The sequence below is a fragment of the Myotis brandtii genome, unplaced genomic scaffold, assembly GCF_000412655.1.
Source record: "Myotis brandtii unplaced genomic scaffold, ASM41265v1 scaffold84, whole genome shotgun sequence".
Taxonomy (NCBI): Eukaryota; Metazoa; Chordata; class Mammalia; order Chiroptera; family Vespertilionidae; genus Myotis; species Myotis brandtii.
The window spans coordinates 7,597,560-7,622,967 of record NW_005371410.1 but is presented as its reverse complement, the minus strand read 5'-3'; the positions used below and the strand labels follow the sequence as shown (position 1 = coordinate 7,622,967).

The 25,408-nt window shown below is 38.6% G+C and overlaps 1 long non-coding RNA gene across 3 annotated transcripts in view; it reads left to right on the top strand.

Annotated features, from left to right (window-relative positions):
• The window catches only part of LOC102261067, a 392,744-nt gene that overhangs the window by 154,156 nt on the left and 213,180 nt on the right, over positions 1-25,408 (top strand). For all 3 annotated transcript variants that reach the window (XR_001360298.1, XR_314626.2, XR_314625.2), the window contains exon 2: positions 16,515-16,689. This is a non-coding gene — a long non-coding RNA (uncharacterized LOC102261067). The remainder of the gene's footprint in view (positions 1-16,514; positions 16,690-25,408) is intronic.

The window sequence follows — 25,408 nt, the reverse complement described above, 5'->3', positions numbered from 1 at the left end:
TAAACTCAAGGTGGTATCTTATAATTTGTCCAGACTATATTTCTTCAACATTGTAATGGTTTTAGCTTTGTTTTCTCAATTCAAGTGGATGAAGTAGGCAAAATTCAAATTATTTGACATATTGCCAGGATTAATTAAGAAGAATGCCTAGACTTTCGAGTCACTGGGTCCTGCTTGTTGTTGTTCATGTAAAGTGCAACACATCCTAATGATTCTGACTCACTTCTTCTTCGTGTTTTATGTAGTGACACCGGAGTTCAAGTCCTTTATTTTGTACATAATTAAAGCCCAGAAAAATCATGCAATGCATTCAAGGTCATATGGCAGATTAGTGGCAGATTTGGGAATGAATTCCCAATGAATTGTTTTCTGATCCCCAGACCCACCACCACTCTCATCTGTTTTAACACATCACTTCTTAACTAGCTAGAAGGTGGCAATAAAACACATAATTTGTGGTCAACCTGAAAAAATAAGTAGTCAATTATCTCTCAGACAGACTTCTCAAACACGTCATAGATTTAGCTCTATTATTTCTTACTCTTCCATTTTGTACATATTCCTCTGAAAGTAGAACTCTTGAGCATCATGTGCTGTCTAATCTGAAGGAGCCACCTACTCCACCTGCTTGGGCTTAGCAGCTGGATACTGATAAACCATGAACCAAATGCATCCATGGGACTGGAGCTCTCCTTCAGCTGTTCTGAGCCACAGCCCAGTGTGTAAGAGCACCCTCCCTGGGCTCTCTCAATGGATACTTGTATTGGCTAATAGTGATCTGTAGCCATAGAGACTTTTTGTAAATTTCCAATTTAGAAAATTCCCAAATGAAGAATTGGCAAGACTCTGAGGTAGGCATAATTTCAGAAATAAAATTCATGAGCATTTAAAACATAGCTAGTACATTCGCTTCATTTTTTTTTTAACTCAATGCACTGCCTTGGGTGCATGGCTTGATTTCTTATTTGATCCTCATTTTTTTTGTTGTTTTCTCCTCTCTCACTGAGAGCTATGTCTAACCACATCCACCAGACTTCATGAGAATGCTGAGTTGTCATGCAGGAGTTTTACCTCACACTGGGGAGATATTAGTTGATAAGATCTACCTTGTTCAGATTTATTGCTTTAGCATATTTCATGCTAAAATTATTTTTTCTCCATCTGCTAAGGTTAGCACTCTAGTGGTATAATAAATTTACTCACCCTGCTTCTGTGATGTAGTTTGGAACCAACTTTATACTTTATTCGGCCTAATTGAAAATAGGATAAGATAAATGATGCACTTTGGATTTCTCTCTCAGACATCCCATTGTTCATTACTTCAACAGAAGATGAGCACATCTGATTGTAATTTTAGTGGTTCAGTAAAACAAAAGTTCCCATGGCAAAAATATAGCATTAGCCATTGTCATCATCCGGTGGAGTCTTGTGAAAAATATTCAATGTTGTTTTCCCCTCAGTTGAAATATTGCTTTTCATTTAAATACAAAACTGGTGGCCATCTTTCCAAAACACGTTATGAAAGGAAATATATTTCAGAAGAAATATGGGACTTGGTATTCATTTACATCTGATGCTCAAATGTAAGGACAACTTTAGAATTGTAAAATCTTGGCTTAGTAGGACATTAGGATGTCCTTCTCTTATTCACTCTTCTGCTTAGGATTGAAGTGTGTTTTTGTTTGTTTGTTTTGTTTTGACTATTTTGAAAAAGAAAGACTATGTAAGGTGTTTATTATGTGTTAGATTGTTATAGGCCTATACCCTGATGGAGTTTCCTCCAGCTTTGATCTTGGACTTAACCATGAGACTTGCTTTGGCTAAAGAGACAATAGTAAATGTGATCTAAGCAGAGGCTTTAAGGGTGTTTGCAGATTGGGAATTGGAATGCAGTTGTCAAGATAAGAAGCAGTGGCTAGCCTGCTGCAGATAATGGGCTGAGCTGACAGCACCAACCTGGAGACATGTGAATGAGGTCATCACAGATTATCCAGCCTTCCTTGAGCAACTTCATTGTAGCTGCATGAACGATGCTTTGTAAGACTAGCGGAAGAATTGTTTAGCTGGGCTCAGTCTAAATGGTTGATCTTCAGAATCATAAGAAAATAAAAATGTTTTTACTTTTTAATTTTTGACTTAATTTTTAAGGAACGTTTCAAATTTTGGTAAAATACATAAAACCCAGTTTTTAGTTTCAATCCACAACTTTCTGAGATGGTTTGTTATGCAGTAACCAACAAACGATAGAGCCCCGCCAGCGTGACTCAGTGGTTGAGCACAGATCTATAAACCAGGTGGTCACAGTTTGATTCTGGTCAGGGCACATGCCTGAGTTGTGGGCTCGATCCCAAGTGTGGGGTGTGCATTGATGTTTCTATCTCTCTCTTCCTCTCCCTTCCTCTCTGAAATCAATAAAAATATATTTAAAAAAATAAATGATAGAATACATAAACCCTCTCCTGCCAATAAACACAGAAGTCTATGATTAGGATCAAGAATGATAGATAAACTAAAGCCTAGGTTAAGTTGAAGTTATGTCTGGACAGAGGTTGCTAAGGAGACTAGATAAATGTACTGGATGATCTGGATAAGGAAAAATGGGAACAATATTTTTTATTACTGTTTATAAGCACTATGTGCCTCAGTTTCCTTATCTGTAAAATGGGTATAGTTAGGGTACCTATCTGATGAGGTTTAAATAATCCACATAAGACACTCAGAACAGGGCTTGCCACAGAGTAAGCATGTAATAAATATACACTGTTATCATCCTGTGTACATAAAATATTAACATGTGACTGGTGAAGTCTCCTTGCAGCTATGATATTAGTGACCCACAGATCAAGGCAATAAACAGGGCTGATTAGACATTGTGACTCGAGATTACTTAATAAGTGATGGGCATGTTATGGCCCAGCTGCAGAGAGCTGTCTGCAGATTGGCCACTGGCCCTTCTCAAATGTCTCCATCAAGTTAAGCAATGTAGCTTGCATGAGGTTTTCAAAGGAAACAGGTCGTTCCAAAATTACTAATCTGCCTAGCTCTATACCTTCAGACACCAGAAAAGGAAATAATATATAACACATACAGTCCTATTTCCCATGCCCGACCATTTTCCCCAATGCAGAAAGAACTATCAAATGATTAATATGGTATTATGTAAAATTTTTAAAAACATATAAATTCTAGGTATTTCGATTTTTTTTCCTGTTAACATTGACAGTGTGCTGACAAGGAGATGGCAGGAGTCTGTACTTGAGCATGAGTCTCTGAGCATAGGCATATATTTAGTATGTGAAGAGGCTCCTCCACACTTCACCAGGAATGGTGTACTTATTTTCCAAAGGTATAATATGTGTGTTGTGGTCTCAGTTTGAATCATGGATGTGTAGCCAACGTTTAAGAGAGGGAAATGTTGCCATAATTCTCTGTTCAGAGCCTTGAGGCTCTATTGAAATATCACAGTGCTTGTTGAATCTTTCTTCCCTTCCTCCCTCCCTTCCTCTCATCCTTCCTTCCTTCTTCCTGTTTTGCAGGTATGCTTGATTAGGGGAGAAGAGGAGTATATGTTTATTAGAATGGTATCATCTGCTATACTGTATTTGACTTTTTCAGTCATTAAAAAGTGAAACCAACATCTTTAACCTTTCTATACCTCTTCTTCATTATCTCTAAGGTTTTGGAAACCTTAGTAGGAGTTAGATGATCAAATGCTGTTATTTGTTTGTAAAGCAGTTAGTACATCATAATGGTCAATAGACGGGTCTCGGGGTCTGGAAAAGCGGGTTCATAGCCACACACCATGCTTTCTGGGAGCCTGACATTGGGCAGACTCCTTAGTCCTTTTGAAGCTCAGTCCCCCACCCACTAACTATGGTTAGTAATTCCACCTCCAAGGGTGGTTGATGATTAAATGATTTTGTGTGTGCAACGTAAATGGTACATAAATAGTGCTCAGTAAATGACAAGGATGCTGTTTACCATTTCATTTACAAGAACTATGTCATGAAAATGTATGCAACCACCCACTATGTGCACACACCCTATACCACTTATGACCAATTAGTGTAACAGTAAAGGCCATGTCCGCACATCAGCACAGACCTTGCTGATTGCTAAGCGCAAACTTGTGGCCATCCTTGCTCTCACTCTAACATCCTGATGTCACCAACCAACAGGTCCCAGGTACACTTTCATCCTGAAGCTGAGTTAAAATGAAGGGCAGCAGAAGCAACATAACATGACATGGCACAGAGAAAACCCTACAGAGGGTTAGTCTAACCTGCTCATTTTTCAAACTCGTGCTGTCCAATATGGTAGGTACTAACCACAGGTGACTAGTGAGCCTTTGAAATGCAGCTAATTTGAACTAAAATGTGTGTTAAGTATAAAATATACACTAGATGTTGAAGACTTAGTAAAAAAAAAACAATGTAAAATATCACATTAATACTTATGTATTGATTACACACTGAAATGATTATATTTTAGATATATTAGACATTAAAATTAATTTGTCTTTTTAAAGCTTTTAAACATTTTTTTTATTAATTTCAGAGAGGAAGAGAGAGATAGAAACATTAGTGATGAGAGAGAATCATTGATTGACTGCCTCCTGCACACCCCCTACTGGAGCTTGAGCCTGCAACCCATGCATGTGCCCTGACCAGGAATAGAACAGTGACCTCCTAGTTCAGTGGTTCTCAACCTGTGGGTCGCAACCCCTTTGGAGGTCGAACGACCCTTTCACAGGGGTCGCCTAAGACCATCAGAAAACACATATATAATTACATATTGTTTTTGTGATTAATCACTATGCTTTAATTATGTTCAATTTGTAACAGTGAAATTGGGGGTCACCACAACATGAGGAACTGTATTAAAGGGTCGCGGCATTAGGAAGGTTGAGAACCACTGTCCTAGTTCATAGGTCGATGCTCAACCACTGAGCTATGCTGGCCGGGCTTAAAAATTTCGTTTTAATGTGGCTACTAGAAAATTTAAAGTTACATATAGGTTCACATTCATGGGTCACATGATGTTTTTATTGGGCAGTACTGTTTAAAAACAAAGCAAATCAGTTATGGAGATATGAGGTGACTTTCCCAAGATAGCTCAGCTTTTTTGGGCTACCACAGATGTGATTCCGTGTTGCCTAGTTTACATTGACTTCTCTCTCAACATGCAACCTTCTTTAGCTAAGAAATTTTTTTTTTTTAGACTGTAGAATTGGGTCCCTGATGGCATCTGGTCCCTGAAAATTGAGGTTTCTTTGAAAAACACTGTCAGCACCTCCTCTGTGACTGGCTGTGCTTTTAATTTTTTTTATTTTTTTTTGTTATTGCGCTGCCTGGGAGACTGTGCTGCTGTTATCCATTTCTTGCGACGGTTACAGAAATTGGTACTGTATCTAAAACAATTGCTGTTATTAACAGGTTAAGCTGCTGGGATGTTAAAATAAAGGCTGCCCAGCTTTAGTGCATTTTGTTGTAATCATCTCCCAGATGCCTTGTCGGAAATCAATTCAAGTTCAAAACTGGCTGGAATTGGGAGGTCAAGACTTTGGCAGACTAAATATTTTATCTTCTGTTCATGTCTGGAGCTTTTAAAGATGTGGACTAGGGGCTCTTTTCTCATACCCCATCTGGACAAAGATGATTGGCTTTGCCATTTTGCCCAGGTTAGGGCAAGGTTAAAATCAATTATAATCAATTATTAAGAGTCTTCTGTGGCCGCATTACTTAAAAGCAAATTTTAAAAGTTTCTCAGTTCTGAAACATGCATATCTTAGTTGCTGCTGGAGATGTTGTTATTCTAGAATGTCAAATATAGATGTTATCAGGAGGAAATACACAGAATTTCTCCTTCTTGTTTCCTTGATACCTACGTTTCAGGACAATGAGAAAAACCTAAAGAGGCTGAGATAATCATCATTGCTGCACCAAGTTGAAAAATCTTGTTACCTTCTTCTATGTGTTAGACAACTAGAGCTATTTATAATTTAGGCACATTGTCAAATTATTTCCCAGGAATTTATTGAGAGGCTCTTTGCATTTCTTATGTGCTCATTTGCAATGTAAATGCACATATAAGTGCTCGATCTAAGGTAGACTAACAGAGACACAGAGTTCTAATTCCATAGTAATTTTGAGACAACCCAGATAAAGCCCTCCATTTTAAAATGAGGAAACTGAGGCAGGGAGAATGTAAACAACTCCCCCAGTTCTTACAGCTGCCCCTCAGAGAGAATGCTAGCTCCTAGCTCCTACATTTAGGTTTGGTCCCTAAATGTCCAAATGAATCTTTTTCTTTTATGCAGCATTTTCATACACTAATAATTTTCTTCACAATGATTTGAGAAGAAAACCTATTCAAACAAAATGAATATCATTCTGAACCTTGGACCAAGCCATGAACTCAATAAACAGAATATAATTTTAAAGTGTTCTGAAAAGGGCACTTAGCTTTGTCCTTCATCTCATTTCCCATGAATGGAAGTCCTTTGTATTTTCAGGTTTCGTACAGACCCAGTACCTAAGGGTTCAAAATGCTGCCAGAAAAATATTCCATTGTATTCATAGTCTGTTTAGAAGAAGGACTTTAGAAAATATGCCAGAATTTCTCCAATGACAGGTCCCACCCCAGCTATTGAATGAAGAACACAGACTATATGCTGAATTGATTTAGGATAAGCCCATCATTAGCAAGCGCTACCATATATTTTCATACACAGCTCCTCATCCTTGCAATATGCTAACACAAAAGCAGAAAAACCTCAATATTTTTAATTTGAGAAAAGGAGACCCAGGGAATTCGGGTGGTAGCATATCTTTGAATCCTTTTTTTGTTTAATCTTTATTTTTGAAAGTATTACATCTGTCCCTTTTTTTCCTCATTGACCCCTTCTAGCTTGCCCCCGCCCCCTGCCCTAGGCCTTCACCACACTATTGTCTGTGTCCATGGATTATGCATATATGCATACAAGTTCTTTGGTTGATATCTTCCCATCCACCAGCATATCTTTGAATTCTAATCCTAGCCAATCTCTCCATCAGCAAAATAAAGACCTTGTGGTGTACAGGAAGCTATCAATAATTCTTAACTATGACAATGATAACAAATACTAATTATTATTATTCATAATGGTAGCAGCAACAGTAGCAGCCACAGAGATAATATGCATATTCTCTATTTCTAATATATGTTATTTTCCTTTGGATCTATATGTACCCATATGGGATAGAATTGCTTCAATGTCTGTTCAGATCAATAGTTCTGGATGAATTTTTCACGTTGGTTTATTTCATGGCAACATCATTCATATGGCTGAACCCTTCAAACCTTTCTCTGTGTTGGAAGACGACATTGCTCACTTGGAGTGTTGGTTTGATTCTAAGAACAGTTTATTTACTGCATGTGCAAGGACAACCTGATTTTGATATTCCCAGGTTAATTAATTGGTAGAACTTTTTATGCTTCCTTTCTGTGTACAATCTAAGTTTTTAGCATGAGCTTTCAAAACCTTTGAAACCCAGCAGATAACATAATGTAGTGGTTACAGAATGTATAAGGGTTATGGAGCCATATGGATGAGAAAAGTTTGTCACTGTCTGGCAGTGACATAGGCAGATCAGTTCACCTATCTTAGCCTCTTGTTTCTTACATATAAAATAGAGACAATAACACTTACTTTCTAATATCATTTAAGGCTATCATTCAAAATCAACATAATGCAAGTAAAACTAAGCAAAATACTTAATGAGTGCTAAGTGATTGTTAAGTGGCACCTACTATTTTTATTTTGTACTTTAATACAACTCACAAATGACGGTATTTATTTTAGGACCGTGAATAAACATTTAAATTATATACTCATGGTGTCAGTCCACAAATATTTACTGACTGATTGATAACCTATATGCGCCAGTCTGGGAGGTGGGGGAAATAGTAAGAAAGATAGCCTTAAAAATGAGGTGGGGTCAGTCTAGAAAGGGTCAATGAGGAAGAAAAGGGAACATCTGTATTACTTTCAACAATAAAGATAAATTTTAAAAAATATGAATGGTAGGGCCTGGCAGGTGTTACTCAGTGGTTGAGCATCGACACATGAACCAATAAGTCACTGGTTCGATTCCTGGTCATCAGGGCATATGCCATGATTGTGGCCTCAATCCCAGTTGGGTGCATGCAGGAGGCAACCGATCAATGATGTTTCTCATCAATGTCTCTATCTCTCTATCCCTCTCTCTAAAAAATCAATAAAAACATATATTTAAAAAAACATTGCCAAGTTTCTGTTTAATACTCTCTCTAAAAAATCAATAAAAACATATTTAAAAAAACATTGCCAAGTTTGTTTAATAAAAAGTATGGTTAGGGGGGGGTCATGGGAGAGAAAAAAATAAATCAACAATTTCAGCACATTGCATTATCATTTCATTGCCCATTAATTCTCATTGGGCTTGTTAGCCCATTTGGCTTGTCTCCCTGGAGCTATCAGCTCAGAAGATCAAGGTTTGTAATCTGTGGATTCCATGTACACATACTTTGCTTTGAAGTTGGGCAGGCCTTTGCCCTATGTTTACATAGCTCTTCCATCCAAACAACTCAAGCACTTAAAATTGGCTCAGGAACCTAGTGTGTAACTTCCTAGCTGAGAAGAAAAACTGAAAACGTACTCTACCTGCTAGAGTGTTGACATAGCAACAGATAAAGAAGCTTAAGAAAATGACTCTCCATTTTCAAAGGTACCCTGTGATGTCCTGCCCTTTATTTTTCCTTGCCTGGGTATAGTTTCTTCGTAATTGGTTTTGCATCTGATAAGATGAACGTTGAGCGTTCACAGTATGTTTGTTGCCTGTTGCCAATTACAAGCTACGGAACACCAGCAGGGCCTGCCATCCTTGCATTCAGCGCCAGCCTTCCCCCAATTCTGTTTGGATCTACTGGCTTAGCACCAGCCATAGAAGCATGGGAAGGGGTAATGGAGAATGAATAGCCCTGTGTAGTTTTCTTGGAGAAGAAAGTGTTTTTAAGGAATGAGTACTCAGAAGACCCCTATTTTCTTTACCTTTGTGAAAGGAATGCCCTGTGTTTTAAATAATGATTCGTGTGATATCCAATGAGTAAATGCAGAGATGAAAGCTTCTATTTATTCTGTACAGTGAACATAAAAATCTGGAAACAGCATCTGCTTCTCATTTAAATGTATTTTTTCTAATTATTTATATGTACAGAGGCATCAAGCCAGGTTTCAATCAACAGCAGAAGTCTTGTGTTATCTAAACAAAACCTCATTCCTGAGCCACTGGTCGTAACACTTAAAATGCCTTAAAGACCTCAACATGGTTTCAAATGCAAAGTAGTTGTAAGGCCTGGGTCATGAGCAATATTGGTTTTGGTTTTTAAATCAAGTCTGAAAGTGTGGAGAAATATGGGTAGAACTATATATTTCCTGATACAGAAAAACACCAGGTAATTTAGCCTTGGTTCTGAGTCACCTCCCTGTTTGAAGTATAAACCTGGGAATCAGGACTTCTGTTTCTCATTTCTAATGGAGAAGAATAAAGACCATTTGGTGTCTTTGGATGGTTTGATTGTATTGATTAGTTATTTGAAGCACATGAAAGAATCCAGTGCCTTAAATAGTAGCCGGTAGAATTATGAATCCCTCAATTCCATGACTCACAAAATTGAGGAGTCTACAGTAAAGAAACATTGATTTTTTCAGAAACTCTGTAGGTATTCACAGTTATACACAAATGAGTAGATACACCGTAATTTAGAAGATAAAGGAATTAGAAATGTTGATGAATTGGGCCGTGAGAACCATATTCTCTCAATAGCAGATATGCCTGTGGGAACCCAGCCAGCAAGTCTGTGGCCTCTGGATGGATCTGCGCTGCATAGGTGCTCCCAAGGCCAAAAGGAAGAGGGGAGCAAATGGGAGCCTGAATAAGACAGAGGGGACTGCCCTGTTTGCTTTGGAAATGGTATTTGCAAAGCAATGGTAGAAAAGGAAGCTATTCCCAACTCAGTTGACCCCTTTCCTCCACAAGGACAAAGCTTCTAGATGCTCCTCCACAGCTCTGACTACAGGCTTACTTTTAAGAGGAAGTAATGACCTATCTCCCAATTACTCTTGAAACCAAATTCTAGCTGATTAGGAGGAGAGGCTGAAAGGATGTTGATTTGTATTTTCTATTGATTTTCAAATCTCCTCTTTATTTATCTCTCTGGCTTGCCCATCATACCTATTTCAGTCCTGTTTTACTAGCTCTCCAACCTACTGCACTCATGACCCCTTGTGACATATGATCATTAAATTTGGGACAAGAGTTTAAATTTTTAGATATATATTTATGATTTATAACCTGTCTAATTTCAAAAAGGATTTGAGGCAGCAAGAGTAAATGGCACTGGGAGTTACACAGATATTTTTACTTTGCATTTGGCCCATATTCTCTTAGACTGCATACATTTCCATAACTCTGAGCGAGGATCATATTTGGATGACCTTTTGTCCAGGGTTGAATACACAGAATTGCAGGAGGTAGAAAATGAATTCCTCAGTATTTACAAAATGACCAGAGGTGTGTCTAAATGAATTAAATACTCTTCCCAGTCTTGGTAATGATTCTGTTTATTATATTGTTTTATATGTAAGATGTGTCCCTTGCTTGGGAGAGAGGGAAATGAAGGGGTGAGAAGATTTAGAGTACTTCTTGGATTGCTGTGTGACTTTGGACCAATTACTGACAACTCTGAGCTATAGATTCATCATCCGTTAAATGGAGATAATAGACTAACAGTATCTCCTTTGTAAGGTTGTTGTGAAGATCAAATGATATAATGTAAATGCAAGAGATTAGTAAACAATAAGTCACTGTGTATCATGCAGTCAGTATGGGTGAAGGCTGTATGTAGTTCAATCTCAGTGTCATCTGGTGAGAGAGACCAGGCCCTAGTTCTCTGGGGCGCTCTATGGAAAGTGCCTCATAAAGGGTTTGGCCTTTATTTATTGAATACATTTGAATGATCATTCTAAGAGCAGAGTCATTCAATTTGATTTCACAATGGGGTGATGGGTGAGGTAGAAACTGCATTCTCAAATGCATTATCCAGGAAACAAAACCACTTTTTTTTTCATTTTTATTTTATTTCTTGGCATCTTACAGATTTTCATTTCCAATAAAGTAAATATGAATCTTTAATCCACATAAACAAATAAAACAACTCTTTGTGGGTCCTTTTAGTTTTTTTTTCAGAGTAAAAGGGTCATGAGTCCAAAAAGTGAGAAAACCACTGTGGTTTATCCCCAGCTGTGATTGGTCCATTTCTTACTCTGACCTCATAAGGCACCACTGTGATGGAATTACTAACCACCCCTATATAAGACTCTGATTGGGCTGACATTTTTGTCCTTTAGAGCCCAGGAAGCTGATTAGTAGTGACCTGTTGGACTTGGAGGCATTAGCTTATTCTCTAAGTCATGATGTCTGATGACTTTTCAGCCATCTCTGCCAATGAGGAATGCCATATTGGCGTTTATAGCCTCCTGAACACCATTGGCAAGGGATGTTTTGTGAAGGTGAGGTTGGCCCGGCACATTTTGGCTGGTACAGAAGTAGCTGTGAAAGCTTTTACAAGGCAGGACTCCTCTGAAGATTTTAGAGAAGTTAACTGTCTTAAGAGCTATTAAATCACCCATTTTTTTTTTTTTTCTGAGAGGTGTTGGCCTCTTCCAGAAGCCATAGTTCAGGAAAAGGAAAAAACCAAAACCACTTTTTAGAAGTGACTCATCTTTAATATTCCATAACAAGTTTGAAATACTCCATCCATTCATTTTTAAAGAAATTCTTAATTGAGAATAGAAACCGCTTTGAAGAGAGAGGCAATCATGACCTGGAAAATTAAATGGAGTAATATACAAATAGGCTTTTGTCTGGCTGGAGGTTTTAGCTTATTCACGATGTGCTTTTAGGTTATCTGAGCAACACATGCTCCCTTTCCCCTACTCCATTGGCAGTGTGTGTTTTGAGGGGGCCAATATATGCTGAACATGGAAAACAGTTCCCCATGTGTTGCTTTTTTTCTGGTATGCATTACAAAATCTTTCTGACGTTTATTCTAAAAAACACTAATTACTTTTATCCTCCTTCAACACCCTTCGTCTTCTCACTTCATCTGTCTACTACTGTCTATCCAGCTTTCTTTTTTTGTGGGCCACACAAATATGTTGTGAATGAATAAAGTGTCAGCCCACTTCCAGCCCTTGTCCATGAAACAGCCTTCACCCAAGTCCAGAGAAAGTACCCTCTTCTCTTGATGCCTTTACAACTCATTGTCTCCATAATATAGCACCTTAGAAAATACATTATTTTCTCCTTGCTTTAAAAGTATCTTGTTCAACCTCCTTTGACCCCAACTGTGTTACAAGCTATGTGAAGAGTGCAGATTTCTAAGTCAGATGAACTTAAGAGGAAACCCCTAGTTCTGCCACTTTACACTTGTTGCACCCAAGGCACCTGGGTCTGATAGTTTTAAGGAAATCATAGGGATATTGAAAGGGGTAAAACGGATAGTTTATATGAAGCATAAAGCACACAATAAGAGCTCATTAAATTCTTGTACAAAGATTAATTCATTGATTCTTCTTTAGACTAAGCTTTCTCTTTTAGGAGAGGAGAAAGAGAAAAACCTTTTTTTCCCCTAACTGATGACACATTCCTCCACCCCACCCCCAAATTCATGACCCTTAGTTTCAGTGTCTTTGAAGATCCTGTGAACTTTCAATTGGTTTCAGTCTTGCAGCTTTATCAAATGTCATTGCTTTCGGTTTAATATTTTTTTAACAAACATTAATTGAGCTCTTATTATATGACACATATTTTCCTAGACACAATCAGGAAAAGGTCTATTAACATCCAAAACCCCTGTCTGCACATTTGTGAAATACTTTTTTAAGCCTGCATTGAAATAATACTCCTCCCTCCCTCCCCCCTATACATATATCACTTAAAAAAATTAGCATGGGCAGGGGAAGAAAGTATATAAAGAGAGAACTCAATAGATTTCAGCTTCCTAGATCACTTTCAGCAGGCTAAGCACCTAGGCTAAATGATACTGTTTGTGCAAGGTGTAAGTCAGGTCCCACATTTCATCCTGCAACATTAACTTATTTTTGTACCCAAGTCACTATGCCTAACTTTACATCATTCGAGCCCCTTTGCTTTCATTTTATTAGCTATGGATTCACCATTTTAACTCATAACTTCTAGTTTCCCCTATTTTATTTTCCCATATGCAATCCATTTAGTTATGAAACAATTGATTCAAAGGCAATATTTTGCTAGCCTAACAATATTAACAGTCTACTGCCAAAGAGTCCTGACTAATTTATCTTTTCAAAAGACACAGTATTCATGCAGTTTTCTAATCAAGACGGAGGCACTTATTTAGACTTAAAAGATAAGAAAAAAAAGGCAAAACAACTTTACATTGATGATACCAAAAGCTCAATAATTGTTTCTTCCCACTTACCTGGTATAGTAACAAATATCCATCAGTTTCTTGTTGATTTTGGTAGTTTCACAGAACTTACAAGTTGAGAAATACTGTGTAGTCACTTGTTTCACAGACTGAGGTCCATGGGCCAGCAGCAGCTGTATAACCTGGGAACTTGTTAGGAATGCAAACTCTGGGGCCCACTCCGGGCCAACCGAATCAGAATCTGTATTTTAACAGAATCCTCAGGTCTATAAGCCTCTTAACATTTTTGAAGCGCCACTCTAATTTACCTCCACCTCCACCCTCCTTTTAAGAGATGAGAAAGTTCAAACTCAGACTCATGTGGAGCTAAGAGTGGAATCTTAGCCCCCAGCCTCTAAGTTCACTGCTCCCTTCTGTACTCAGGGCTGCCTCCACAGCTCCCTGATTCTTAGGCTGGAAGTAGGTGGCTATTGCCCAACTGCTCACTACAGGTACTTGTCTTGCCTTACTTTCCTGGCTGATGTTTGGTGGCCTAGACAAGTAGACTTCAAGTTTAGAGAATGACTTTCTCTTTAACACCCATTTCTCTGGTGTGGTGAGCCTTTGGCTTAACATCCAATATTGCACAAAGCCTCTGAGATAATCATGAACACTTAATAAGGACAGAATCCTTTTATTGTCCTTTCCCTTGTCAGCATCTATGATAGGAATTTTACCATCTGACAATCTTTCCCTATCTCCCAGCTCACGATTGTATAGTACATCTCCACTCATACAAGGAGGATCGAAAAGGCTGAGCCAAACCCTGTTAACAAAACAGTCCCCTGAAGGGCTATAATATTGCTCAGTGGTAATATCATCCCTATGCATTTTATCTTGTACATGAAATCTGGGCTAATTATCATTTTCTCTTACAGTACATTTTAGACCATTGTGTTTTTGTGTCCCTGCCTAGTTCATTAAGCAGGGTTTTACAGCTCCTCCAGTAACAGGATTGCTATTGACACTTTCATTAGGCCCATAATTCAAATGCTTGTCTGCCTTCCAAATGGAAGCCTCTCAGTCCAGAACCACAATCTGGCCACCGACCGTATGTTGGCTTTTAGAACTGTCATAAACTCATCATCACGTTCAAGTTCTCGAAGGGTCAAAATCTGCTTTCTTGGTGAACTGTCTCCATCCAACAAACAGTGAATGTTTTCTCCAAGAATAGTCAGCCAAGCTTTCTCTGTGGCTCTCTCAAAACTCTTCCAAATGGTTCTCAGTATAGTGGGACTGTAACACAAATAATCATTGTCTGTATTTAAATATTAATTTTCTGGTGCATTCACTCATTCATCCGTTCATTTTTGTTATTTCACCATTTAATACCCGTATACCTAATATTATGGCAGATGCTGGAATGATTTAAAGATGAATGGGATGGTCTCTGCCTTGGAGTATCTCATAGTTTAGTAGGTGTGTGAATAAATCATTATCCAATTGAGAGGAATGTGAAAATTTTCCCCACTAGGTTGCCAGCAATTGGAATGGCTATCAGTGTACATAGCTGTGCTCTAACTAATGGTTGCTATTAACACTGTTTTCTCACCAATGGCTCAAATGGAAATAGTCTCAATCGGCCTAAATAAAACTGCTTTTATGTATGAAATAGATCACAGACTACAACTTAGGAGCAGATGAAACAGAGGCACCAGAAATGACTCTTATGGATAAGAGAGAGACATGGGGCTGGATCAGAGAGACAGCCATTGCTCTAGTCATGGTGATAAATAGTCTTTGCTTTTTTAGTTGTATTTTGTTTTTCTTTCTGGCAAGTTTCAAGAAAAGGTTAAATGCAAATATTTGATCTAATTGGCAGTAAAGCTTTTTAGGAGTGCTACTAGACACAAAAAGTTCTGCTTTTAACTTTTGAGGAAGTAACACTTTCATTTCAAGTGAAGAAGCAGGAAATCTAAGCAGGCTTTTGTAGCTTCAATGTGCAGTTGAGGTTTCCAACCTTTACAAATGACCTCTAGCTATTTAATTGAACATACAATTGTAGACCATATATTTCAATGTACAGTTAACTGTGTCTGATTTAAAAGGCTGCTTTGCTTTCTGGCCAAATAATAGAAAAAAATTGTTTGGGGCTAGTTTTCACCTTCCTTATATCATTGCCTTTAAAATAAAAGAAAGAGGAAGAAATGGAAAAAGTGAAAGTGTACCTGAACACACACACTGGGTTACCCGCTTCATTTGGTTTACTTCAACCATTTTCCTAGCTGGACTCCTGAAATAGGCAGACCCTTGGCTGGAATGAACTCAGACCATTAAGCAGAAGAAGGATGCAAAGCTGGACTCTATCGCTGATTGGGATAACGTGGCTTCAATTTGCAGTAATACTGCCGTGGTGTTAGAAAATGACTTCAGCATTCTTCCAACGCATTTCATTCGACTGCGCGCCTTCATAAACATGTCCAATTGCATGATGGAGGTCAACGACAATGTAGGGTTTAGAAATTGTTGCTTGGAAATCACACTCACTTAAATACCTGAATCTGTCCATCAGCCAAGCCATAGCGTGTTCCAAGCCTGTGCAGAAGAGTGATTTGCAATCTCCTTGCTTTTCATTTCAAGTAGCATCACTCACTTTAAGCCAGATATTCAGGCCTCTTCAGAAGCCTCGGGGTGAAGGACAAGTAAGAAGAAGCTTATCAAATCTTTCACAACGGTGGCTGCTTTTCCCGCATCAAACTTGTTCCATCCTTCTGTGGTATTTTATTTAAAAACCACACTTTTTTTTCCTTTCATGTGACAAATAATAGGGATTTTGCCACATAAATTCATGATCCTTATGGCTCTTTTGTGGTGCTACACAGTTACTAGATCACTCTCCAGGTTGAAAAGTGGGGCAGAATTTCTGGGGTTGGAAAAGAGGACATAATATTTATTTTTTTCAGATTCTTTCCCTTTGAATTCTCTTCTATAAGATCAGGCTGCATAACTAAATTCTGTGTTTTTTTTTTCTTTTTCACTTACAGGGACTCACCAATTTGGGCTCCTTCCAGAGCTGAAAACTGGTTACAAATATGAAACAGATTTCACTACTGGACTTGAACTCCCATAAAAAAACAACACGATTCTCAAAATAATTGAAAAAGATCTTCACCAAAGAGAAGATGCAGTGTGAATGGCAGGGAATCAAGGAAGTAAGAGGTAAATTACTAGGGAAAACATGGCTGCTGTGTGGGCAGGTATATAGGAAATATGCTTCTAGGCTGAAGGTAGCATCTTTCTCAGTGGAGGGTCAGGGGAGGGAAGATCTTTTTTGATTAGCAGCACAGACTGGATGGACCCCGGCTCTTCTTTCCCTGCATCTGTCTGTCTAGCTATTCATTATAGAAACATTGAGAAATGCTGGATACTTTATAAAGACATCATTCTGGGAGAGGGATGTGCTTAGCAAAGGAAACAACTTTCTCAGTGAACACTTGTGGGGAACATTTGGCAAATTATTGTTCTTCAGAAATTGTGCAACCCCATCTTAAAAACCTATATCCAGGATGACAAGAGATCAAATCAGGTGCAAAGATACTCTGTTTATCTTGATGCTGCGGGGAAAAGGAAAGTGGGGTGGGCTCCCTAGAATATACAAAGGCCATCTAGGGTAGGCATCTGCCATTTAGCTTTTCCTGGTATGAAAAAGGTGTGTGTGGGGGGGAATATATATATGAATGGAGTGTTCCTTGTCCTTTTTTTCTTTTCTGGCCTATTAAAGAGTTTAGTGGCTTCATCCATTCTGTCCTGACAGGAAGCATCTGTGAGTTGCCAGATTTGTGTTTTGGGCTTTTGTGACATAGAATCTGATGAGTAGGGAAAGGATAGAAGGCAAAAAAAAAAAGCCCTGGTGACCTATTCCCATGAGGAAAATGGTGAGCTTGGAACATAGTAATGAAAGGCAGTCAGTCTCCCAGGAAAAGGGCCGAAGTGAGGTGGGTGTGGTGCCTGAGCTGTGAATGTGAGAGACTGTGTTTGAGTGAGGATGCAGCAGGCAGATTTGAGGAGTTGATGGGAGTGATTTTGAGAGGGGCAATGGAGCTTGAACGTGGAGCATGTGAGCTCCTGGAGTGAACTATTCGAGAAGGGCTGGGATTAGAAAATAAGAAATGGGAGGTGTTAATAGTGGTTACCGTGGGCCGTATTCTTGAATCTCCTTTATTGCTTCAATGAATGAGTGAAGGGCGGAATGTAAGTTTGGGTCTGAACTCATGGGTGCTGCCTTTGATAAAGTTTCACACATAAAGCAAATACTCCACTGGGTATCTAGGCCATGGGATTCTTTTACAATAAATCACAGTGTCTTCTCAACGCCCATGCCTCCACTCAAGCACCGATATTCAGTTCTCCTCATAAGGTCTAGTTTGAAAAAAGCAGATCTGAGAAGGGATGTCCTGAGCTTTAACCCTGGGGAACCACTCACTAGCTCCAGGACCCCAGAGCACTCATCTGAGGTAATGACGGGTGCTAGTTGTGGACAGGGGACTATGGAGTCATGCAGAGCTTGTATAAGTTCCATAATCTTCATTAGGCATTATTTCCTGCTTCTATAATGTTGAGGCGTTAGGAGAATCTCCCTCATGGGCTTTTTAATGAGACAATGTATGTGAAGCTTCCCAGTGATGGGTTCAATAAATATTAGTCACTACTGTTATAGTTGCTATTATTATTATTATCAATGATGGTGACATCATTCATTCCTGGCCCTCAGTTCCCTCATCTTTAACATGAGAAGCTACAATAAAATGTTCTCTATGCTCCCTTCGAGATCTAAAAATAATTCCTATGCTTCGCGAGCTTAGGAACACCAACCACAGGAAACAGGCAGTAGGCCATGAGAGGACTCCTTTTGCCCTACATCTCTTAGAAATAGTTGGGTTCTTTTAAAAATGCTACCCCCTGGAGAGAGCCCAAGATTTCCTTTAACCTGTGCTTCACCAACTTTAGCATCTTCCTCAGCATGACTTGTACACCTACAGAGTAAGAAAAAAAGAGTTGGAGTTCTCCTTCCACCTGTAAACTCTACTTGAACTATTTGTGCTTTACCTTCTGTGTATGGAAACACCAGTTAGCAGTTCTGCCTTTTCCTAAGAATATCAATAGCTGCAAAGTATATTTTCCTTTCTCCTCCCACTCTTGTTCTTCCTCCTTCTTTTAAGGGCATCACAACCTAATTCTTCTGGGATATGAAACAGACCATCCCTTTCAAAGATTCTTGAGCTCTTCCCCCCCCCCCCCCTTGGTAGCCTCTTGCCCACAGAAATGTAATATCAACAGAGTTGTTTATTGGTCCAAGAATATATCACAGTCCCTAAATACATGAAATTAAAAAAAGAAAGAAAGAAAGGAAATCAACATTGTTCTGAAAGGAAGGTAGTTAAAATTCAGAAAGAGAGATTCTTTAATTAACTTAATAAAATTACTAATGGAAGCATTTTAACTGCTAAATTTAATTTACTTGTCAAGATATCAGGCTACAAAGAGGAGGGAAGAGTAGGAACTCTGCTTTCCATTATGATGTACTCTATTATAGAATAAATTTGCTTAAAATGAAATATATCACCAAAAGCCATCAATGACATCTTAATTTGGAACAGCCAGTTGAAAAGTAATTAGACTATGGAGCAATCAGTTCTAGTAAATCAGTGTTTCCCTTTACATAAACATACTATGTTTTCTTCGAGTTATATATAGGGAAGACTTTCAGGTAGTAGGCAGGCAAAGACTCTGATTCTTTTTGGCTGCTGGTGTTTTTACTTTACATTACCAAGCTGTCAAAACAAAAAGTTTTATGATGGGATTAAAAAATGTATAAGTATCTGATTTGATTTACTGTTTATATTTATACTAGAGGCCCGGTGCATGAATTCATGCACCGGTGGTCTCTTGGCCTGGCATGCACACTTTCACAATCTGGGACCCCTGCAGTGGTTCTCAACCTTCCTAATGCCGCGACCCTTTAATACAGTTCTTCATGTTGTGGTGACCCCCAACCATAAAATTATTTTCGTTGCTACTTCATAACTGTAATTTTGCTACTGTTATGAATCGTAATGTAAATATCTGATATGCTATATGTGTTTTCTGATGGTCACAACCCACAGGTTAAGAACCGCTGCCTTAGGGGATGTTGGAGAGCCAATTTAGGCCTGATCCCCTCAGGCCAGGCCAAGGGACCCCACTGGTATACAAATCGGTGCACCAGGTCTCTAGTATGCATATAAGATCATTGGTTAATCTCTTCCTACCCTTCCCCTCCCCCCTTCTTACTGAGATTCATCAGTTTGTACCATGTTTCCATGCTTGTGCGTTGAGCATCTGCCCCCTGGTGGTAAGTGTACGTCATAGCTACCGGTCAAATGGTTGAAAGGTTGAACGGTTGCTTAGGCTTTTATATGTTTAGACTAGAGGCCTGTTGCATGAAGAGATTCGTGCAATAGGCCTTCCTTCCCCTGGCTGTCGGCACCGGTTTTCCTCCGGCACCTGGGACCCAGGCCTTCTCTCTGGCCTCAGTGGAGAAGCCAAGCCTCTTCAGTTTTCAGTCATCTTCAGTCTTCAGTCATCTTCAGTCTTCAGTCGTCTTCAGTCTTTGCTCGGGCCAGAGCCTTCAGTCTTTGCTCTGCGCCTGCATATGCAAATTAACCGCCATCTTTGTTGGGTTAATTTGCATAGTCATCCTGATTGGCTGGTGGGCGTAGCAGAGTGACACCAATTTGCATGTTTCTCTTTTATTAGTGTAGATGTTGAACTGAGGAGAGTTTACTTATCATAGGGGTTTAAAGATTTACATTTGTCTGCTTCTTACTTCCAAAATGCTTCCCAGACACCGGCAGCCCTGGCACCTTTCTTCAATGAATGAGGCCAAATCAACATCAAACAAGAGCCCTGCTTCTTCCTGTCAGGTGCCTTCTACCTCATGCAAATAAAGCTGGAGAATGAGACGTGGATGGGGGATGAAGATGGGAGGAGTTAAAATTATCCTTTTTTTCAGTGTCTGACAGTTCAACATTAGGAATTGCTCAAAATGTAACTGACCTTCCTAGAGGTGTATGTGTTTGTTTATTATTATAAAAACTCATAAAGGGGATAGGTGAAAAAGAAAATTTATATTTCACCTGGTTTTAAAAAGTTAACATAATTTAGCTAAGTGGTGTCAAAAATCCAGCTACCAAACTTCTTCACATTAGGACACTCTCATATATATCTTTTCTGATCACCTCAATACACCTCTGAAAAAGACATTTGCATCTTAAATTTTCAAACATGGAAATGGAGCTCTGAGAAGTTAAGTGACCCATGGAGAAGGCAGAGGTAGTTAATAAGAGAGCTGGGGCTAGAAAGAGGGCTTCTGGGTTCCTGGTATCTTTTCCACAACATCTGCTTCTGATGATGGAATCCCATCTGTTATATGCCAAGGGGAAGAGGTGTGAGAAACATAACTAGAGGAGATATCAATCACTCAGCAAAATATTTATGAAGGACTTCATTCAGATATTAGGGGAGTCACCATTGTCATCAGCCCTGGAAAATCAGAGAGGATGATGAATTATACCAAAGAGAACATTAACTCAGAAGATAGAGACTGCCGTGCAATGTCATGCTTATGCTAGTGTGTATTATTTTGGAGTGGGAGAGAATGAAATGTGAGAGGAAGATAAAGGACAGTTTTATAGTGAGCAAATAAGCCACACCTTGTTATAAAGGGAGAAATGTGGGGGTGCCTCTGAAACACAGTCCTAGGATCTGCCAGTATGTAAATCACCTAACAGTCCTAACAGTATGCAAATGACCTCACCCTAATAGAGTCAATCATTTCCATTCTCTCCACTGCCTATTTAGGAATGTGATCATTGATAACAACACTACAAGGTACTATTCCTAGTTGAAAAACACAGTGGGAGGAAATCTAACACTTACGATGCCATGGGAGTAAGTATTAACATTCATAAGTGTAGATAGGTGTGAAGTAGCCAAGACAATATAATTAAAGTGCAAAAGTGAGCTCTGTTGCACTGGTACAGTGAGAGAAATTGCAGGGTCCCTCTGGTTCTTGAATTCTAGTGAAAATGCAGTCTGTCATCCCCAATGGCTGCTCAGGATCCGTGTATAACAGGACAATTGCCCTGGGAGTGGAGAAGGCAGGAACTGGATAAAAATAGACAAAACAACTTAAGTTAGCGAAGAAAAGATAAGGAGCCCAAAAGTGGGAAATGAGATATAGTAAAGGAGGTTAGATGAAGTAAGGAGGTCTTTTATAAATGTATCAAGGAAAAAACTGATCCGCAAGAGAAAAAAGACCCGTGAATAAATGAGAAGAGGAGGGTGTGAAATTAATGATGGCTGAGATATTGACCTCCTGCTTTAAGTCCATTTTTAGGAGAAAAATGAGGAGAAAATTTAGACAGCTGGAAGACAATAATGACTTTTAAAGATAGGTATCGACAAAGAGGACCAGGGGAAATTTAGAAAAAAAAATTAACCATTGTGGCATATACAGATTGTAAATTTTAGATAATATGCTTCCTGGGGAATTACATTTCCTGTCTACTAACCAGGCACAGATATGGAAGAAGAACAATACAAACTAAAAAAAAAAAGTCATAAATTCCTCAAAACAAGTGTGTTACATATAACAATGAAATAATAGTAAGGACAGGTTTGGGGATGTTGTGTGTAAATTTTAGACATATTTGGTTATACCTATGTGGCAATTACAATTTTTAGAAAATTGGGTAAAACTTTCATCTTTATTTCAGAGACAAAGGAAATAAACACCATATCCCATATAACTAATATGTGTCGTGGATGGTGTTAAAGTACAAGAGAGACTCATTTTCCCATGGGAGAAAATTGGAAAAATGACACATTCCCTAAAACATCATGTTGGTATGAAAAGATTAAAATATATACATAAAATTGGAAGACAGAGTATAATGAAAAAAATAACCTGAAAGGAAGTTTTAGATTCTAGTGAAATTTTCAAGTTAAATTCTCAAAATCCAACTAATTAATAGGAAGCCACTAGATATTTGGAAATACTCATGTAGGGAAGTTTTTGTTGACAACAGGCAATACATTGCGGGATGAAGATACAACTGAACCTGTTGGAATTTCATATAGACAGTGATTTATTGGAGGTGAATTCTTAAGGGAGGAGAGTGTCTTGGAATATTTGCCCCTGAACCATTTCCTTGGCATTCTGACCTTGATGGGCTGTCTCAGTTGACAGATTGTAGACAGTGGCGGCTTCTTGGTTTCCCTTATTTTCAATGTCCTTTTCTCCTCACATGTTGCTCTTCAGTAACTAAAATCTTCCAGGACTAGTTGGCATACCACTCCATTCATGCACCCCTACAGTGCCTGTCCTCAAACACCTTTCAATCATAAGTCAGAGGTGAGGTTCATTTCCAAGGCCGTGTCACAGTGAGGAAGAGTGTGAAGTCCTATGGAAAGACGTGGCAGAGATAAAACGGGGTCTCCTCCTGGAAGCATGCATGGAATTTAAACACAGGTCACAGTGTGGAGAGAAAACATCCCAGACTCTGCAGCAGTTAAACCCAAGGTCTAGAGATAGAGAAGTGCATCTTCAAGAGGGATCGGAGCAGTTTCTTAAAAGGCAGCCAGTGAAGTGATATGATAGGGCAGTTTGTGATCTGCCGATCTGGACACAAATCACAGACAGCTCTGATATTTGGGAAATCCATTTTTATCTCTGTCATGCTCAGAGTCTCTGCTTGTAAAGTGGGGTTCATTACTCTCCTGCAAAGCTGCCCTGCAAGGTGCCAGCCAGTAGTAGAGTCCTGAGGTCGAAGTGGCTGTATGACCAGCTCCCTGCTGTCCACCAGACCCTCTGCTTGGCTTTCACTGGAGTTCTAGTCTTCAACAGTTACTTAGAGGCGTTTGACTCTGGCATGTTTGATATTTAAGCCATTTCCTTTCACTTACTGTTTAATATTCCTTCCAAGCTTTAAAAAGCTTCTAAGGCAGTGGTTCTCAACCTTCCTAATGCCGCGACCCTTTAACACAGTTCCTCATGTTGTGGTGAACCCCAACCATAAAATTATTTTCGTTGTTACTTCATAACTGTAATTTTGCTGCTGTTATGAATTGTAATGTAAATATCTGATATGCAGGATGTATTTTCATTGTTACAAATTGAACATAATTAAAGCATAGTGATTAATCACAAAACAGTATGTAATTATATATGTGTTTTCCGATGGTCTTAGGCGACCCCTGTGAAAGGGTCATTCAACCTCCAAAGGGGTCACAACCCACAGGTTGAGAACCGCTGTTCTAAGGGAAGGAATATTTTTAGAGAACACCACCATTCCCATAGAAATGGGAGCATGAATTTTAGAATAGAATCCGGGGCAGTAAAAATTATAAGAGAGTTGTGCAAAGTTATGTTCCATTAAGTTAGAAAGAAAGTTTTGTACTAACTTTTGATATTGAGGTGGGAGGGGAATCACCTGCTTCCTGGTTTGATAGTGACTGTGCTGTTAAGATGGCATTTGTGCTGAGAAAATGAGGGATTATAAGAGACTCCATTCCATGTAAGGAATGATGGAGACTCTATTTTGGAGGACTAGAATAGTGGCAGATTGTGAGTAGGAGGTGAGTGGACACAGCTGATTCTTTTATATAAATCAGACCCCAAATCCAGTCAAAGATGTTTCCCCTCTTCACTGAAGAATGGTTTGTGAACAGGATTGAAGGGAGTGATGAAGGGAGGGAGGAAGACAAAGGAAGAAAGAAAGGAAATGAAAGAAAAGGAGGAGGGAGGCAAAAAATAACAATAGAAAAACCATATAGAAACTCACATAGTTTTTATTTTTTTAAATATTTTTTATTGATTTCAGAGAGAAAGGGAGAGGGAGATATCAATGATGACAGAGAGTCATGATCAGCTGCCTCCTGCACACCCACACTGGGGATTGAGCCTGCAACTCAGGCCTGTGCCCCGACCGTGAATTAAACCATGACCTCCTGGTTCATAGATTGACGCTCAACCATTGAGCCATGAAGGTAGGGCTCACATAGTTTTTAAGAACCCATTTTTGAAGCTGTGTTGGGCATAATTACCCATAGGAAAACAAACCTTTATTTTACTTTTACTTTTTTCCCCCTGCTGTTCTTCTCTATATTCCTTTATTTAAACAAATGTTGCTCTTCCTTATTGCAAGAATATGGATGGGAAAATTGTTGTTCCATATTTTTTTATAAGGTGTTTTAATAAAACCATAAGACATTGAAAATTCTCTTTGAAGGCTTAGTTTCTATACTCTAGAACTTAGTCCCTAACTCCCAGGAACGCAAAGTTGAATAATATGTCAATGTGCATACAGAAAGGACTAAAAACTACCTGACTAAAACACGAGACACTAAGAAGTAACAAATAATGGTAAAAATGGTCCTCCTCTTAGTTGGAATCAATGTTATTAACAGTGTTTAAAATGTTATTTTTGTATTTTCAGATAATTTACTCTAATTCGTGGCCCAAAGGACATAATAAAATTTTGTATGATTCAGTAAGTAATAAATATGAGAATGTTATGTTTCACAACTCATGAAAGTCAGCCAAAGCTATACTCAAAGGCGAGGTGATAGCCTCAAGTAACCCTCCCACCCCCCCGGGGGAAATAAAGGATAACTACAAATTAATTAAAATTAAAATTGTGGAAATTAAACTTTTAAACAAGCATAAACCATGAAGAATTAAGTAATAAAGATAAGAACAATTTTATCTTCATTAAGAAGATAAAAGAATCAAGATATCTTAAAGTAAGTGATTAATCAATTTGTGGGTATAGGAAAAACTATTATTTATATAGTGATATAATGTTTCTATTTATCACATAAATTATATTTATATGAT